The 16,773-nt window shown below is 45.4% G+C and overlaps 1 long non-coding RNA gene across 1 annotated transcript; it reads left to right on the top strand.

Annotated features, from left to right (window-relative positions):
- Positions 1-992: 992 nt before the first annotated feature.
- LOC117531233 lies at positions 993-9,715 on the top strand. Its single transcript, XR_004566581.1, has 3 exons — positions 993-1,007; positions 3,208-3,211; positions 9,486-9,715. It is a non-coding gene; the product is annotated as an uncharacterized LOC117531233 (long non-coding RNA).
- Positions 9,716-16,773: the final 7,058 nt, after the last annotated feature.

The following is a 16,773-nucleotide window of genomic DNA, read 5'->3' as shown; positions in this document are numbered from 1 at the left end:
TCCCATTTGTACTTGCACTTGGGTGAAGTACTCGCCGTTTGGTTTCAGTTTACCATCCTCAAAGTAGTCTAACTCCATTTCTGAGACAGTCTTGCCAGCTTGTTTGTGTGGACATTTCACCTCCAAAATGCCCAATCCACAGCAGTCACATGACACTAGTCTGGCCGGTGAAGCTGCAATGAAACATGCATCTGGCAGTAAGAAAATTCCACATTTTTCGACTTTCATGTTTTGGTGAAACTGTTTCTGGGAAGCTATGTAGCAGTCCACAGCTGCAGGTTCAGTTTCCTGACCATATTTGAGCAGGATGATGTCTGGGTTCACCTGTTTTTTTCCCCAAAATGATGTCTTTCAGAGATTCAGAAACCAGTGCATTGAGGCTCCTGTGTCCAGTCAAGACACTGTGTGCATTAGATGCAGTGACTCTCCCCTGTCTGTGTTTAAACCACAATTCTGAGGTACTCTGGTCTCGTGTTGCCTCTTGGAGAGCATTTACTTCTTGCAGTGAGTACACTGGCAGCTGCTGAAACATTTCAGAGGCTGAGTTGTATTGTTTGGCAAGCTGAGGGAGGGTGAGTGGCAAAGGAGGTTCTGATTCAACCTCAACAGTGTGTGCAACATTGACATCAGTTTCTGGTGTGTATGTCGGTTCAGCATCTGCTAGTGCATACTGAAATGCAGTGGCCAAAGTACATACAGGGTACAAAACTGCTGCTATCTCGTCCAGATCTGGGCTCTCACAGTCCTTAGAACTCCTCACAGTTGAAAAGAGAGCCCTAGATACCTTAGCAGCTTCTGTGGACTTGGTGGAATTAAGCTTCCTGAAATGAGGTTTTACAAAAAGCATGTCCTGGCACTGTACATTCTCAAGGTTCTTCAGAGCAGGTGCCTTCCACACATTGGGTTTCGAAGTGCAAGGGACGACATTACCAGTAGTTAGACCATTCTGCCAGGCATAATCCACTTTGAAGAGCAGCGCAGCTACATGATTACATGTTGCACCCAAAGTGGAAAACACTGAAAGTTGCTCATTAATTACACACACAAATATAAATACCATATTAGAAAATGTGTATGTATTACTTGCATGCATTTATAGTTTTTTGAAGTCCATACCTTTGTTGAACAAAGGTATGGACAGACCAGGGTTAGGAAAGAAGAATGAGTTTCATTAAAAATTAAAATATTTTATTTGATCAGATTAAATATGATTTTTTTGGAGTTTGGATTAGCTTTAATATGTGAACTGAACACTAAAAGGGAAATTACTTTGTATACTGCACAGAAAATGAGAACATTACCTTTGGTCTGTACCTGGTCCAGGGGCAGATCTAGAGATAAATTCATGGGGTGGCAAGCAGGGACAGGCACTATTATGTGGGGTGGCAATGTAATGTTTATGTATTATGCTATTATAGATCAGGAACCTGGATTATAGCGTCACGAGTCCAAGTTTCATATAGCCTAGAGCAGCGGCCCGCAAGCTTTTTGCGCCACGGACCAATTTTCATGTAACGTTAAAACATTTTTGCAGACCAATATAGAAAAAACTATAAACAATGTGTGTAAAAAATGCGTGAGCGGAATGGTAATTTCAAGCACTCCAATGGGCGTCATAGATCTGTAAATTGTGTTTTCATGATCACAAAATGAACATTGCTGTAGTAGTGTGTAACCCAATTCAGACCTAATTACTGCATCAGACACTGAGTGGCACATAGACTGCATTAACAATGAGCATCTGGACCAGTGCATCCAAAAAAAATTTTAGGTTCGCTCTCTGGAGAATTGAGTATTTCGGCTGAAAACCAAGTAGCAAGAGTAAGCGAGACTCATGGACAACAGGTAGGTTTTGTAGAACACTGCTGTATTAAGTGCGGAACATAGAATGGAATAACATAAAACAATAATGATAACAATAAATAAAAAATTGTTTTGACAATGCAATAGTAAGAGCTATCGGTACAATTTGTCTCTCAAAAAAAAAAAAAAAAATTCAAGAAATTCTCTCACCGAGTGAGATGCGGTAGCTTTTAAACCATATAACTTTTGACCCCTTTTTGCAATCTACCTTTAATCTATTTAAACTTCAGTCCTATTTTAATACGCTAAATCTAAGAGGTTTTTTTTTTTTATTTTAGAGCCAACTTTATTAGGCAACACTGGAAAATATGCTATGTGGTTACTGAACTAAACCTTGGTGTATTTAAGACACTTTAGGAACAAACAAAAAATAAATGTTTGAATACACCTTTAAATCAAATGAAAACCCTCTCAAAGGGGACGGAATGTCTACATTAAATCAACTTCACATCAGTTCACTCACTACACATCAATGACAAGGGTATTTTTTTTTCACAGCAGTACCCTTAAACAATCAATTCCACAAACTCTTGTTCTCTTTTTTTTCTTTTTTTTCAAAAAGAAAAAATATACAAGGAATGGTCCGCAACATGTCCTTTAACACTTGCAATTATCAGTCCTACCAGATCCTAGAAGACAGGCACAGTCCACACAACCAGGGTTTTCTCATCCACTAGGCTTGACTCGCCACAACTGCTGAACACCACAGCCGTAGCGTGGAGGAACAGCAGAACTCGACTCCTTGACTCCGACACAAGCAGAGGGCAGATACACACACACACACACACACACACACACACACACACACACACACACACAAAGAAAAGACCCGGCCTAAAGGCCAGAACAAGGGTTAAAATTCTACTGTATGAATTTTTTCCTTTTTGATTAAGATAATAAATTGCCTTAAACACATTTTTAACTCATGCCTTTGTCTCAATACAGCTTAACTAAATTAATTATAAACACTGCTAATGATCGAAAATACCTTCTGAACATGTCCCTTCATACGACCGACATTAAAACATCAAGGTATGATTTAATTGTTCCGACCCAGTTTACTTTGTCACTGAGTCACAACATGGTTGTGTGATGAAATACACACACTGGTGGCACCTGCAGCTTACTCACAGGTCCAGGATCAAGTTAAAGTTCACACAATAGTGCCCACCAACTAATTTAACCAGTTAATTTATCTAGTTAACAGTTCACACAGATCGGATTCAACTGAATCATTTACAGACCTGACAAAAAGATTCACTCACCAGAAGGTTCAATCTTAAGCACAGTCTCCTACCAGGTGAAAACTCAGGCAGAACTCCAGGTTGATCCACTTTTGCAGAGCCAGGTGACATAAGAGATAAAATAAGCATTTCTTTAACATCTAGCTTGTCACAATAATCAAATTTCGAGTATCTGTGAAGCAATTACGAATACTGCTAACTGAGGTAACTCACATCCTTTGAAGTTGCACCGCAGACTGCACACACAGCTAAATCGCTGTCCATCCACCACAGATCCAGAAAAAAAGTCCAATAAAACTTGTATCCTCGTGAAAAACTAACTCTCCATTAGACTCCACAGGGCAATATTAAGGTTGTCCCTCACGTGTCTGTCTTCGCTCTCAGCGTGTCGCTCTCCCCGATAACCAGCGTGGAGAAGAAAAATTACAACTCTCCAAACCGGCTGCTGACCACGCAGCAAACTGAATCCTGATTGGCTAACTACGTCCATCATGTAGTGACACGTGAACTTGCTAAAGGGCCATTTCACTCAAAATGTCACCTGAAGTCTGCAAAAGATGGAAAACTCATTCACACCCATTGAACTGAAAAGAATAGCTTCCAATATTAAAATTAATGTTGGGTTTTTTCACAATGCACTATTTTATTTAAATGGTGCCACATTTTCTTTTAAAGAATACAATTTAATATTGTTAAATCCTTTGTTTTGTTCCTTTTTCAATCTCATGTTCTAAGCCTAGTGACCTGGGTTACATCCTCCCCCCTTAAAGGTGTGTACGTCCCGTTACACCTAAATGTCGGATAAGACATTTCCCCATGAATTTTACTTGGGACACCAGCTGAACTACAGCCATGTAGGGCATCTGAAAAAGCTGCATTCGAACCTTGGAAAAGACAATGACCAATGGACAGCAAGGGATTTCCTAACTGAGTGTACGGTAGTCTTTCAGGTTGTTGTCGGCGCCTCTGGGAACATCTGACAATAGCTGCCCTCCCACCGTTTTGCATGGTGGTTGAGAGGGTTGTCTTCTCATCAGGGCTCTCAGAATGTGTAGGCTCATGGCTCCCATTCCCTGTACACTCTTCCTCTACTCCACTAGCATGCAACCTTCCACCTCTGCCGCAGTCATCAACTGAACGATCCATGAAAACAGGAAAACTTTCATCTATGAGCTTGAGCTCATCAGATGGAGATTCACTCCGATCAGAGTCACTGTCCAGCATACTTGGGTGAGTGGGTAATGTTTCATGACATATATTAGGGCTGTCAGGGGGGGGTCTCTGGATGGGTTTCAACCAGAAATCATCTTGGTTCAGGGATGGTGACATTTTCTCTGTCAACAGATGCTCTGGGCTGAAACGAGTACCCCTTTTCCTTCTCCATCTGCCCTGCACCAAGAAAATCATTATTTTCCTCAGGGTCAAAGGGGGCAGAATGCTGCCCAACTGGTGGCTCAGCACCTTGGTCAGCTTGCACGATCAGATGTCCCTCATTTGAAAGTACTTGTTCTGACTGGGTAGAGATGATCTTTTCAATCAAGTCAGTGTTCAAGATTTGTTCAGGTAAGTAGAGGTAATGACCATCTTCTGAACTGGAAGTATCTCCTGGGATTTCAGACTCCTCTGTGACAGCACTTCCGACCTGCGTTCTTGTCCTGGGTCGGTTGACAACTGGCTTTGTGGATTTTTCTGGCTCTCTAACCGGTAAGAATCCACAAGGGAGCAAGAGATCTCGATGTAGGGTTCAAAGTCGACCATCCTTGCTTTCTGGTTGAACCAAATAGACAGGAAGGTCCCCAGCACTTGATCACCACATGGATATCCGGTTCCCATTTATCTGCCAACTTGTGTTTACCCCTCACACGCACATTTCTCACAAGGACGCGGTCTCCTGTGTCAAGAGTGGAATCAACAACCTGTTTGTCAAAATGAAGCTTGTTGCGTTCAGCCATCTTTGTTGCATTCTCAGTGGCAATTTTATAGCTCTCTTCTAGGCGGCTTTTCAGATCACGCACATACTGGGAGTGTGACTTAGGTGCATCATTAGCAGGGAGACCAAATGCCAAATCCACAGGCAACCGAGGTTGTCTTCCAAACATAAGTTCATATGGTGCAAACCCCGTCACATCATTTTGAATGCAGTTGTATGCATGCACGAGCGGCTTGACAAACTCTCACCAATGACACTTATCCTTGTTCTGTAGTGTACCCAGCATCTGTAGAAGGGTCCTATTAAATCTCTCCACAGGGTTCCCTCTCGGATGATAAGGCGTCGTCCTCACCTTTTGAATACCAGCAATTCGACAGAGTTCTTTAATGGTGCAGGATTCAAAATCCGGGCTTTGGTCACTCAGGAGCTTTTCTGGGAACCCATAGTGCACCAGGAAGTTTTCCCACACACACTTTGCCACTGTTTGCGCTTTCTGGTTCCGCGTTGGTATGGCGACTGCATATTTGGTGAAATGGTCTGTCAGCACCAATATGTCTTTTGTGTTACTCCGGTCAGGCTCCAAAGAAAGAAAGTCCATGCAAACCAACTCCAAGGGTCGGCTGGTCTTGATGTTTGTTAAAGGTGCTGCTCTTTCAGGTAGGGTCTTTCGGCACATACAGCGTTCACGGGTCTTGATTTTCTGCTCAACTCCTAAGGACATCCTAGGCCAATAGAATCGAGATCTGACAAGGCCAAGAGTCCGCTCCATGCCTAAGTGACCTAAATCGTCGTGTAAGCTTCTCAACACCGTGGCTCGCAGTTCCACTGGCAGCACCAATTGATGTGTTGTCTGTCCTTGTTCGTGTCGCATTTTTCAGCTCCAGCCGTTTCCACTCTCGAAGCCACAACCCTAAATCGGGGAGCTCTCTTCTCAAGGAAGGGGAAGGCATGTCCCCACTCTCCAAGTGTTCACTGACTGCTCTTAGGGTACAGTCATCTCTCTGCTTAGTTTTTAACTCCTCTTCAGATAAATGAGGAATCACTGGCAGTCCGTGCTCACCTTCCTTCTCGAAGGCACTCGGTAGAGCTTTACAATTGACTGTGAGAGACTCCACCAAGGTGACTGAGGGATATGGGCTCATGGGACTTGGATGAGACCACTGGACATCATGTTTTTCGCAAATGACTTTTATTGCTTGGGGGAGGACAACCTCTTGGTTCTCTTTATCGGTCAGATGATTTAGAGTGAACTGCTTAATCCTTTCACTTTCCTTCCTTGACACTGGATCATTCATAAGCTCTCCATGTGGTCGCCGTGACAACCCATCAGCATCTTGATTTTGAGTTCCTGCTCTGTACTGGATCTTAAAAGAGTATGTTGATAACTCTGACAACCACCTGTAACTTGTACACATTCCACTGTTACAGGAGTTTTTTTTCATGAAAAAAGAAGCTCAGGGACGCGCCACGGAGCCGTTCATTACGCGGGACAAAACCACCTCTGTGTTGGTCTCACAGGATGGCTTAAAGGTGGATTTCAGACGGATTCCGGTTGCTTTCCAGTCGTGTGAATATCCGATTGTGATTGTGCATGAGCTGGACATGCCAGAACATGTCCTGTGAGGCTTCATCACGGCGTTTCTTTTCGCCATGCAGCTCCGCCATGACGCGCAGAATTCCTCCGCCTTTGTTCCTCTTTCCATGACAAAAACTCCTGTAACAGTGAAATGTGCCATTCATTTCTAAACTGGACGCTGTCTTGATCCGGTATGTCCTCTGACTAGCACAGGAATTGTGAAAAGACGTGGACATCAGCACTTTTTCCGGCACATTAAGACAGACGTACGGAGGAGTTCGGCGCGTCGTGGTGCAGCTGCTCGGCGCAAGGAAACGCAGTAATGAAGCCTCACAGGACATGTTGGGGCTTGTCCAGCTCAAGCTCAATTTCTCTGATATTCACACGACAGAAAAGCAACCGGAATCCGTCCGAAAGCCGTCCTGAGAGACCAACACCGAGGTGGTTTTGTGCCGCGTCAAGAGCGGCACGGGGGCGCGTCCCTCGGCTTCTTTTTCCATGAAAAAAAAATCTCCTGTAATGGTGGAATGTGCCAGAAAAAGTGCTGATATCCATGTCTTTTCACAATTCCTGTGCTAGTCAGAGGACATACCGGATCAAGACAGCGTCCAGTTTAGAAATGAACGGCACATTTCATTGTTACAGGAGTTTCTGTCATGGAAAGAGGAACAAAGGCGGAGGAATTCCGCGCGTCGCGGTGGAGCTGCATGGCAAAAAGAAACGCCGTGATGAAGCCTCACAGGACATGTTCTGGCATGTTCAGCTCATGCACAATCACAATCGGATATTCACACGACTGGAAAGCAACCGGAATCCGTCTGAAATCCACCTTTAAGCCGTCCTGTGAGACCAACATCAAGGTGGTTTTGTCCCGCGTAATGAACGGCTCCGTGGCGCGTCCCTAGGCTTCTTTTTTCATGAAAAAAAAACTCCTGTAACGATGGAATGTGCCGGGAAAAGTGCTGATGTCCACATCTTCTGCCTTTTTGTGAAAGTCAGACGAGGTCCCGGATCAACAAAGCTTTCATGTTGGAAATGATCTGGTTGTTTGTGCGGGGTGTCAGCCTGTCCATTGGCACTGGGAGCGCACTGCACTCTCAGCAGTTGTGGACCGTCCTTAAAGGGGCAGTAACACCCCGTAATCTGTTTAATCCCCATAAAATTGTCCCTGAAAGCCATATTAATTTTTTGAACGGTGTCCACCTGGAGGTCTCTTACAGTTTCTGGAAAAAAATTAATGCAGCAAAGATCCAAATCGTTCAGACATTTATTCGCAATAAAAAATAGACGAGAGGGGTAGACCACACCTCACTCAAAGCCTGCTCACAGGCGAATGAAGCAACCGACAGGCATGAAAAAACTCACACATGCGCACGAGGGTTCAAGCTGGGCTGATGCAATCACACGTGATTCAAATCCATATGGTTTTTGAAAAAATAATAAGGTCGGATACTTTTCTAACAGACCTCGTATTTGCTGTTTTTACCCCATAACTCCAGAACATTCAGTCATAGATAGTCCAAACTATACCTTTTTGGAAGCTGTGTAATCAGATAAATAATGTGGTATACTTTTCAATATGATTGGAGCATTGTTAAAGTTTGACCCCTGTGTAATTCTTTATTGACCCCTGTAGCTCATTAGAGGTCAGCTCCAGGATGCCTCCATATCTGAAAATAAATATTAGTTAATTGAGAATATTTGTGCCACATTTCATGCTTTTATCACAAACTGAATGATTGTTATGGAAATTTTAGGGCAATTCTACGGTAACGGAATTACAATCTGACCTAATCTGTAGTCGTTAGATGCAGTATGTCCAGATTTTGCTGCTGTTGTAATTCCGTTACCATAGAATTGCCCTTTAGCTAAGCTGCACCACTATAGTAGAAAACAACATATTTAATCAAATGACAGCAGAGAAGCTGTGAGTCTTACCTGAGCTGGACTCACAGAAACACACCTCAAGGGTGTGTGTATCAGCGCTTGTCCTCTGCTCATCCCTCTGTCCTCTGTCCATCCCTCTGTTCTCTGTCCATCCTTCTGTCCTCTGTCCATCCTTCTGTCCTCTGCTCATCCCTCTGTCCATCCTTCTGTCCTCTTCTCACACCATTTTCTCTTGTTTCCAATGTTCCTCTAAATCCACAACAAAGTGTTTTCTCCCCTCAGCAATAAAAAAGTGCTCCACTGTCGCGTTATGAAATGAAAGTGAAACCTAAAAAGCGTACATTACCGCACGCGTGCATGGACTTTTGTTAACATAACACGACTTTAAGGTTGGACGAAACATCCCTAATATGTATGAGAGACACGAGTAAAGCTGAAGTCTAGCGACAAAGAAAGTTTTGCCAGCTGATGTGACCAGTGTTGACGTCCGTCCTTGTTTTCAGTTCACCTGAAACGACGAGGGAAACAAGAGGTTCCGCCATAATAAAAATGCCACTGAAAACTTATTCCTCATTGTTTATTAATTTATACAGTACTTGGTGAATGTATCAATTTTATATTTCTTTCTCCGCAAAGTTTTCCTGGCAGCCGTGTGTGCTGGCGTGTCGTCGTGTCTTTTAGGGAAAGTTCGGCGTCACAACAGGTGGGGGGGGGGGGGGGGGAGCGCGAAGCACAGATGTGCTGCATTCAAGGGCGCTCAGAGAGCACAGTTTTCGCTGGTTAAAGTCATTCGCGAGGTCCCTTTTTTGAAAAAAATGTCACCCACTTCTGATTGGGCTGGCAACTGGGGTAGCAAGATCTCTTTTTAGGGTGGCAGTTGCCACCCCATGCCACCCCAGTAGATCCGCCCCTGACCTGGTCATTTTTTTGTTCTATTAGATTTTTACAGGTTAATAATAAAAAGCTGATCAGTGTACTTACACAGCAAAACATGAACAATATGCACTGCAAATTGCCCCGGTCTTCTTCTGGAAACACACCCATAACTTGTGTGGCACTGCTCTGATGTTTTGTGAAGGTGTGCATGTTGTCTTCAGCACACAATGGTCTGGATCAGCATGTCGGTAGAACACTTCCTGTATCCATGACTGTTGTGACACAAAATAACTGAATGCCTTCCCTAAAGAAAAAACAAAGATAAACTCAATTTAAATGTCAAATCAATGTGGTAGGTGGTTCTACTGAAAAAGGCTCACAGTCAGGCCACAACTAAAAAGATTTTGTTTCCTGTCCACCTCCCCATTGACACATAAAGGACTGTGTTTTGAAAAAAAATTTCAACGCTTAGTTTAAAATTTTCTTTGGTTTTCACATTAAAAAGCAACAATTTCAGTAAATAAAAAATAATTTCCTTGATCCCTCACTACTTAGATTTACCTTTATTATCCACTGGACAGGAAGCTTTCTAGTCATAACTTCCACAAGCCAAAAAGTTCACAGCCAGAACGACCACAGCCAAAACATCCAAAAATACACCAAAACATCCACAGATTTAAGCCAAAACGTCCACATGAGATGTGTTGAAATTACATGAACACATGTATACTCTCTTATTACTGCAAAAATGTTATCTTGTCTGACATTAACTTAATAAAATTGTTGAGTACTGTATGATAGGTGTATATATATTGCTGTTCTGTGATGTGTGAAGACACAAAGAAAGGAATTTTGACTGAAAATAATTCTATAATTCCTACATGTCTTATGTGAAAATGTAATAAATAATTATATTACCAGGAATTTTGACTGAAAATAATTCTATAATTCCTACATGTCTTATGTGAAAAGGTAATAAATAATTATATTACCAGGAATTTTCCACAGATCACTATTTTCTCAAAATTGTATAATTTCTACATGTCTTATGTGAAAAGGTAATAAATAATTAAATTCTATTACCAATAAACTGTGGACGTTTTGGAAAATACATGTGGACGTTTTGGTTTGTGGACTTTTTGACTGTGGAGCTTATGACCAGCACCCGACAGGAAACATTTCTTTTTTAGGGATGCGTGGCCTCTGACATATTTTTATTATTAGAGAGTGTAATATTGACATGCTTTATAAACGAACTGCATGCATGCACATATCATTGTATGTCTGTCTACTTATCAAAACAAACGTGACACCAAAGAGATTATATGTGAGACCCACCTTCTTTGTAATCATTCCGAAGCCGGTGGAGTAGCGATTTCTCATCCCCGCTTAGCAAATATTCTGCAATATTGGCTAACATGCACGGCGGCCACAGTTTCAGACCCTGGACTTCACCGAACCATCCGTCTGTTGCATTCAAGGGGTCAGAAATTTGTTTGTCTCCAACTATCAACAAGGACCGGTAATCTTTTTCAACAGCAGTTCTCTCTTCCTCCTTTGTCAGCAACAACGGCAGTTTCTGTACCGATGCAGCATATGCGAGGGCAGCTAGCTCTTTTTTCCTTTTCTGTCTACTGCCGTACTCAGTCCTGGTTGTAACAGGCAATCCTCGGAGCTTACAAAAACGCTTTAAATCGTCAACTTTCCAGCAGTGAAAATGATCCAAATCATAGCACTCCTCGCTGCTTTCCGCCATCTTGGAATGTGGGTTGGTAGTGGAAAAATTTAGCGTTCCCATAATGCACCGCACGGCCCGAGATGCGCACTTCGCTTATTGTGGGTACTCAGTGCGGGGTTCAGGGCAGTGGCCAGGTGGAGGCTGGTTCTTTTCAGGCCTCAGAACTACAGGAAGTAAGGGAGATGCTCCAGCGGCAACAGGAGCAGTTGAATCGGCTGACTCAGAGTATTTCCCATTTGCAGGATTCTGGGCGGTTTCGTCAATCAGTTTCCCAGGGGTCTATAATTTGTAGGCGCTGCCAGAAACCAGGTCACTTTGCCAGGGAGTGTGATGGAGTACGGGTGGTGGGCCACAGTCAATCCTTTTTGTCTGCCTCTTCATTAAACAAATCATCTTCTGCCGCTCAGGGGTCAGGAAACTAGTGCCCGCCGAGCTGCAGAGCCACAGCTCGGGGGTAAAGTTACTAGCTCAGGTTTGGGTAGGACGTGTGATAGGGTAGTGTCCAAGCTTGTGTCGCCGTGTCCTCATTTAATGGTGAGCATGGGGGGAGTTGGGATCCCTTGTCTGATAGATACAGGATCTATGGTGTCAACTATTCCAGAGTCTTTTTTTTTCATCAGCAGTTTGAGCCAGAGGGTTTGGGGTGGCTGAAATCATGTAATTGGCTACATCTTAAAGCGGCTAATGGCTTGGCCATCCCTTACCTGGGCTATTTGGAATTGGATGTGGAGCTTTGTGGTACGCTGTTGCCAGCATGTGGCATTCTGGTGGTTAAAGATGTGCCTGGTGTGTCTCCACAGGCTTCTGGGGTCCTGGGGATGAATGTCATCCGCAGGTGTTATGGGGAACTTTTTGGGCAGAATGGGGTTTCCCCGTTTGATTTGCCAGCAGTGGCGGAGGCTCCTGAGTATGCCACGCAGGCATTTCAGAAGTGCCACAAGGCTAGTGGTATTGTGGATCAAGGAGTAGGGAAGGTTAAGGTTCATGGGGGAGAGGCATGTCAGATCCCGGGCGGTGTAATGAAGTTTGTTAGGGCTACATGCTTGGAGTGGTATTCTGGTGGGGTGGCCCTGTTTGAGCCTGTGGAGTCTGGCTTGCCTGCTGGACTGTTGGCATCGGGTGCATTGGTGCAGGTGGAGCGGGGTATAACCTACATTTCGGCGGTGAATGTGGGATCGGTGGATGTATGGCTATGTCCCCGAGCTATGATTGGCACTTTAGAGGAAGTTCGGGTTGTGAGTCTGCCTGCAGGGGTTGCTGAGGTGCCCCCGGTGGAGGCAGTAGTGGCCTCGCAGTCCATTTTTCCATCAGTGCAGGATCAGATTGCAGCCCTGGAATTGGGTCACTTACCTCTGGAAGTACAAGGTAAGGTGAGAGCATTGTTGGATCAGTTTACTGACCTAATATCGCACGAGATTCCGCTTCTGGATGATATTTCAGTGCGACAGCAGTATCGCAGAATTCCGCCCTCTGAGTATGAGGTTGTCAAAGATCACATCAATCAGCTGCTTGGAACACAAGTTATTAGGGAGAGTAGCAGTCCTTATGCCTCTCCTATTGTGCTGGTTAAGAAAAAGGATGGCAGTTTGCGTATGTGTGTTGACTACAGGTTCTTGAATGGAAAAACCAGGAAGGACGCCTTCTTTTTGCCTCGGATTGATGAGTCCTTGGATGCCCTCACTGGGGCTTGTTGGTTTTCTACCATGGATCTGGTGAGTGGGTATAATCAGGTTCCTGTGGCGGAGGCTGATCGTCATAAGACGGCCTTTTGCATGCCTTTTGGTTTGTTTGAGTGGAACCGGATGCCCTTTGGACTTTGCAACACTCCTGGTACTTTTCAGAGATTGATGCAGAGGATTTTTGGTGATCAGCAGTGTCTGTCTTTATTGTAGTATTTAGATGACATTGTGTTTTTTTCCTCTACTATTGCGCAACATCTGGATAAGTTGAGGGTGGTGCTGGAGCGTTTGCAGCATGAGGGGTTAAAGGTGAAACTCAAAGTGCACATTTTTTCAGCAGGAAGTGCGTTACCTGGGGCATGTCATCTCTGATAAGAGTGTTGCTACTGACCCTAGCAAGGTGGAGGTGGTTGCTCATTGGCCACTTCTGGTCACACTCTCAGAACTGCGCTCTTTTCTGGGCTTTGCCAGCTACTACCGCCGGTTTGTAGGTGGTTTTGCAAGGTTGGCAGCACCCCTACACAAGTTGGTAGCACAGTTGGCTGGGGTGAAGCCCAGTCAGGTAGATCAGCCAGTTTCGGGTTATTGGACAGAGGAATGTGGCCGCAGCTTTGAGACTTTAAAAGCTAAGCTTACCTCCGCACCTGTGCTGGCATATGCCGATTTTAGTCTTCCATTTATTTTGGAGGTGGATGCTAGCTATGGGTGGCTGGGAGCAGTGTTGTCTCAGGAACAGGATGGTAAAGTTAGGCCGATTGCTTATGTGAGCTGTGGGTTACGCCCTACTGAGCATAACATGGTGAATTACAGCTCTATGAAGTTGGAATTTTTGGCACTCAAGTGGGCAATGACCAAGAAGTTCAGGGAGTACTTACTGGGCCATAAGTGCATTGTGTACACTGACAACAATCCTTTGAATCATTTGTCATCTGCAAAACTTGGTGCTACTGAGCAACGTTGGGCAGCGCAGTTGGCCTCGTTTGATTTTGAGATTAAGTATCGTTCAGGTTTTAGTAATAAGAACGCGGATGCCCTTTTTCGGTTGCATTCTCCTGGGATGCAGGACTTCCAGGTAATGGTTAGCGGTGCCCAGCTTCCGGAGCTGCTGCAACAGGTTTGCCAGGGGAATAAGGTAGATGTAAGGCAGGCTGTGATTTCAGTCTTGCCCCACCGTCTTCCATCTGACCCGACTGCACTGCAGTGGGCTGATCCAGTGATTCGGGAGGTTTGGGTGTTTTGGGACCGTAAAAGGGGTCCTGATAAGGAAGAGCGCAATCAGGTGTCGCAGTCAGCCCGGGTGCTGCTTCGGCAGTGGGACCGGTTGGTGGAGAGGGATGGTGTCTTGTATCATCAGGTGTTTAAGTCCAATGGAGCTGGGGCTGTGTTGCAGTTGGTGTTGCCTGCAGCTTTAAAAGTCGATGTATTGACTGAGGTTCATCAAGGACATGCTCATCAAGGGGTCGAGAGGACCCTAGAGCTTTTACGTCAGCGGTGTTATTGGCCAGGGATGTCTGCGGAAGTAGCAGATTGGTGCCAGGCATGTGAGAGGTGTCAGGTAGCAAAGGTGAACCAACCAGTGGCTCGTGGCCCCATGGGACACCTGTTGGCATCTCGGCCTAATGAGATTCTTGCCATTGATTTTACTGTTCTAGATCCTAGTCGTGGAGTGGAAGACGTTTTGGTAATGACTGACGTCTTTATTAAGTACACGTGAGCAGTCCCTACCCGTGACCAGCGAGCTCCTACAGTAGCTCAAGTTCTGGTTACAGAGTGGTTTTCGAGGTTTGGGGTTCCAGCTCGGATACATTCTGATCAGGGACGGAGTTTTGAGAGTGTATTGATCCAGCATTTGTGTGGCTTTTATGGCAGAGAGAAGTCTCGTACTACACCATACCATCCATCTGGGAATGGGCAGTGTGAGCGTTTTAATAGAACGCTTCATGATCTGTTGCGCACGCTGCCCGTGTCTCGAAAGCATCATTGGGGTTCTTGTTTGCCCCAGGTTTTGTATGCTTATAACACGACGCCACATCAGGCAACTGGTGAGTCTCCTTTTTTGTTGATGTTTGGTCAGGAGCCAAGACTTCCAGTTGATTTTTCTTTTTTTGGGGGCGGGGGGGTCGAGTTCAGGAGCCTGTAGGTGGTTTTGTTCATGAGTGGGTCCGGGAGCACCAGACCCGCTTGCAGATGGCTTTTGATGGAGCCCGGGATCGACTGAAGGCCGCTGCAGAGCGGCGTAAGAAGGATTATGATCAGCGTGTCTGTGATGTTCCCCTGAAGGAGGGCCAGTTGGTCTGGTTGCGAGATTTTGGGGTACAGGGCCGTCATAAGATCCAGGACCAGTGGTCCTCTGTGATGTATTGTGTCCTGAGGGCACCCCAGGAAGGAGGGATTTAACCAGAGTCAAGCAGGTTCATTGCTAGTTGTTGAAGGCAGTGGTAGGGGTTGGGTCCCCTGATGAGGTTGTGGCCCATTCTCTGCCCCCTGTGGAGTTTTCTCTACCTGTGGTGGAGCCATTAGAGGATAGGTGGTGGTGTAATGGTGGGTGGTTGGTGTCAGGATCTGAGGACCCTGCATCTACTTCAGTTGTGCAGGAAGTGGTGACTCCGCCAGCTCCTCAGGTGGAGGGGGTGGGAGAGGTGACCCAGATTGCCCCTCAGGTGGAGGGGGCAGAGGTTGTGAGTTTACCTGCTTCCCTGCAGTTGAGTCCACCAGTAGATCCAGTGGTTGTGGTGCCATCTTTGCCAGTGGAGTCCAGTACATCTTCCCTCCCCCTAGTGAAGAAGTTGTACTTTGGCGGACGACTAGGGTTACTGCGAGTCATCTTTCTAATATTCATCATCTTCCACGGTCTGCAGTGCAAGTGGGTCCTTCTGGCCCTATGTAATATAGGTGGTATGACTAAGGTTAAGGAATGGGGTCTATTCCATCGTCGGAGCAACGATTCAATTTGTGGGGGTGGATTGCAGCAGGATGGATGACCTTAATGATGTTCAGCTGGTGGATTGAGTGCAGCTGGTTGTGGTAGAGGAGTGTTTGTATAAAAGAGGGAGTGTGTGTGTGCTCTTCTTTCTCTTTCTGGAGTTTGACTGCAGGTGTTTGGACGTGTTCACCTCCACGTTCCCATGAAGACAGGTAGGCGCCGGCCACAGCTGTAGGCTCACTGAGGTGTAGTGGTGAGTGTTTGAGGAAATGGTTTTGTTGTACAGAGACCTCTGTGTGGGCTGTCGTTAGTGGTGTGCTACTGAGTTTGTGGTGCTGTTGATGCTCTGGGGTGGTGTCGAGTTACAGCTGATTGCTGTGACGGACAGTTCGGTATGTACAGCGCAACGTAAGCTGTTGTGAAAGTGTAGGAACACGGACCCACAACAGGGGGCATTAAATGAACGGGCAATGGATAAGCAAACAGTAACAATTTAATGTTGTGCAGTGCACAACGGAATACAGACAAATACAGTTTTTGGTACTACAGACAATTATATGTTGAGTGATGTGTGGGCAGGCTTGAGGATAGGAGACGTCCGTCCAGAACCGAGCCGGATCCCCACAGCCCTCACCGCCAACGGATCTGAAGAACACCGGAGCCGCCAGTCCTGGATCCCCAGGTGGCCACCGTCTCCAGCTGTCAGACCTGGTACTGCTGGCAGAGAACAGAAACAGAGTTGATGAGTGTGAGTTTGCACACTCAGTAATCCCACAGTCTGTGTTCTTTTGGGAGGGAGCACCTCCACCTCCAATCACACACTCGTGCAGCTCCTGTCTAACCACTTATCTGGTTGGGGTGCGAAGCGAAGCCGTCGCTGATCACACCAAACTCCAATCCCACCGATAAGGCACACCACAGGAAAGCGGCTGCAGAAAGAGTTTAAACTAAGACACAGTTTTCAGTTTAGCAGAGAATTACCTCTTATGGTAGCTGATTTCTCTGCGAGGAGGTGGAGTTGCAGTCCGGCCTTTATGGTGATGGTGATGAGTTGTAT

Source organism: Thalassophryne amazonica, chromosome 18 (genome assembly GCF_902500255.1).
Source record: "Thalassophryne amazonica chromosome 18, fThaAma1.1, whole genome shotgun sequence".
Taxonomy (NCBI): Eukaryota; Metazoa; Chordata; class Actinopteri; order Batrachoidiformes; family Batrachoididae; genus Thalassophryne; species Thalassophryne amazonica.
Note: the sequence above shows the minus strand (reverse complement) of the source record. Positions and strands in the feature narration are given on the sequence as shown.